General features: G+C 40.8%; 1 pseudogene; it reads right to left on the minus strand.

Annotated features, from left to right (window-relative positions):
• Positions 1–450: 450 nt before the first annotated feature.
• On the minus strand, positions 451–1,328 carry LOC122732293 (annotated as a pseudogene).
• Positions 1,329–2,794: the final 1,466 nt, after the last annotated feature.

Here is a 2,794-nt window from a genome sequence, read left to right on the forward strand (position 1 = left end):
ACACTTCGTTTTTATAGTTTGGCTTTAGTCTGTGGGTACTGTTAATTATAAGAGTTGTAGAAACTCAGGACAGGTCAAAAAGACATGCATGATGGGTGGCCAAAAGGGACACAGGGTATGAAAACGTGAAACCTCCGTTAATTCAAGTTTTTCATAGTTTTTAAAAACCTTTAATAAATTCTCTCTTATGTTCAATGGTTTGAATTTTCTTTTTATTTTCTTTCTTTCTTCCTTCCTTTCTTTCTTTTTATTTTCTTTTTTTTTTAATTTCTTTTTTTTTTTTTGGTGGGGCAATGAGGGTTAAGCGACTTGCCCAGGGTAACATAGATAGTAAGTGTCAAGTGTCTGAGGCTGGCTTTGAACTCAGGTCCTCTTGAATCTAGGGCCAGTGCTTTATCCACTACTCAACCTAGTTGCCCCTTTCTTTTACTTTTTTTTAGCAGGCATGGTTCAGTTTATTCCTTGTTTATAAAAAAGATCTTTTTTGGTTGCCACAAAAGCTGCCTGGGTCCTCTGGACAGAAATCCATGTGTGAGTCTTCACAAGATAGTTGGTGAATTCCTGATAGGGAGACTTAGTAAACACAGTGTCCTTCCACAGGTCTGGGGTTAGGCAGCTCTATGTTTTAGAGATGGCATCGAAGGGAGCTTTAGCAAAGTTGCCCAGAGTGACAGTATAGCCCCTTGCAGAAATGTAGTAGCAGTTATCAATTCCAGCCATCATCAGGAGTTTCTTAGGCACAGGAGCTGAGACAATGCCTGTTCCTCTAGGGGCGGGGATCAGGCGCACCAAAACTGATCCACAGCACCCAGTGACCTTGCAGGGCACTGTGTGAGGCTTGCCAATCTTGTTCCCCCAGTAACCCCAGGAATGATGGAAAGCTTGGCCAAAATGATAGCACCATGAATAACTGTGGCTACTTCCTTGGAGCACTTGACACCCAAGCCAACATCGCCATTGTAGTCACCAATGGCCACAAAAGTATTGAACCTGGTACATTGTCCCACTTTAGCTTCTTTCTGAATAGGTTGCAGAAACTCATCCTTCAATGAAGACCCCAGGAAGAAATCTATGATCTCAGATTCCTTACTAGGAAGAGAGAAAAGACAGATTTCCTCCAAAGACCTGATCTTCATGCCCTTGACTAGCCCACCCAGATTGGTGACAGGAACCCACTCCTTATCTTTGGCTTTTCCTCCTCTGCACAGAGGCCTTAGCCTCCACCATGGCCCCCATTGCTGAAGCGACCTAGGAAGCCCACTCCACCTCTGATTCCAGGGTCCCCTGGGGCCTCTAGCTCCTCCTACAGCACCTGCATCATCTGCCATTTGGTCTTCGCTAAAGTAGAAGCTGAAATTTTTTATTGTGGCAGTTTTTTATACCATTCATCTGATCATGTTACCTGCCTACTTAACCTCTAGAGACTCCCCATTACTTCCAGCATCAAAAATAAATTCTTCTGTTAATGTTTTAAGTGTTTCACCCTTCCTATCCAAGCCTGGAGGACTAGCCTTCCTCTCCTAGTCTTCTTGCAAGCTTGTTTTAATTTCTGCAAGAGGCTATTTTCTTTTTATTGTTTTTGTTGTTCCTCCCCCCCCCCCCCGCCCCAATAGTATTTTGGTTTTTTCCAATTACATGTAAAGATAGTTTTTGTTTGGTTGTTTTTTTTTGGTTTTGTTTTTAGTGAGGCAATTGGGGTTAAGTGACTTGCCCAGGGTCACACAACTAGTAAGTGTTAAGTGTCTGAGGCCGGATTTGAACTTAGATCCTCCTGAATCCAGGGCCGGTGCTCTATCCACTGCACCACCTAGCTGCCCCAAAGATAGTTTTAAACATCAATTTTTGTAATATCTTGAGTTCTAAATCTTTCTTCCTCCTTCCCCCCCAAGACAGCAAAAAATCTAATATAGGTTATACAGTACCATCATGTTAAATATATTTCCATATTAGTCACATTGTGAAAGATGAATCAGAACAAAAGGGGGAAAAACATGAAAAAGAAAAAAAAAAGCAACTAACAAAAAAAGTGAAAATAGTATGCCTCTAACATGGACTAGGATAAGTAAAAAGCAGTTTCTTCTTTGAGAAGCAAAACGAAATTTGATCAGAAAGCAGGATAGGCATATCTACAAATGAAGGGACTATTAAAGCTTAGTTTGGCCAACTAGATATCAGGTCAGACACACCTAAAAGTAAGGGGAGATAAAATTTTATAGCAGGAAAGTCATTTAGGCATGGCTAATACCTGACCTGAGCCATGAGACAGAGATAACTCCCGAGGTCAGGACCATCATTCCTAAAAAAATAATCTCCCTTAACTCTCAGGAATGACAAGCATCTTTTGCCTTCTTTCTGTTCTGGGAGGAGAATGTTTGAGCCTTTCTCCCCAGGGGTAAAGTCTTTGACTTACCCCTTGGTCACTTTCTCTAGCACCCATTTTAATTCTAATTGAACTCTGTGCAAGACTGTAATTCTTTACAGAGAAATACCTAAGAACCACCACCTCTTTCTCCCATGGCACCTCTATCTGCATTCAGACTCCACAGTGCTTTCTCTGGATGTTGATAGCATTTTCCATCATGAGTCTTTTGGAATTATCTTGGATCATTGCATTGCTAAGAATAGCTAAGTTAATCATTGTACAATGTTGCTGTTAGTATGTATAATTTCCTTCTGGTTCTGCTCACTTCACTCAGTATCATTTCATTTAAGTCTCCAAGTTTTTTCTAAAATCTGTAGAGGCTATTTTCTTGATGTATGTAGCTTGATATATTCACTTCAACTATCTCCTATA

The sequence above is a fragment of the Dromiciops gliroides genome, chromosome 6 (assembly GCF_019393635.1).
Source record: "Dromiciops gliroides isolate mDroGli1 chromosome 6, mDroGli1.pri, whole genome shotgun sequence".
Taxonomy (NCBI): domain Eukaryota; kingdom Metazoa; phylum Chordata; class Mammalia; order Microbiotheria; family Microbiotheriidae; genus Dromiciops; species Dromiciops gliroides.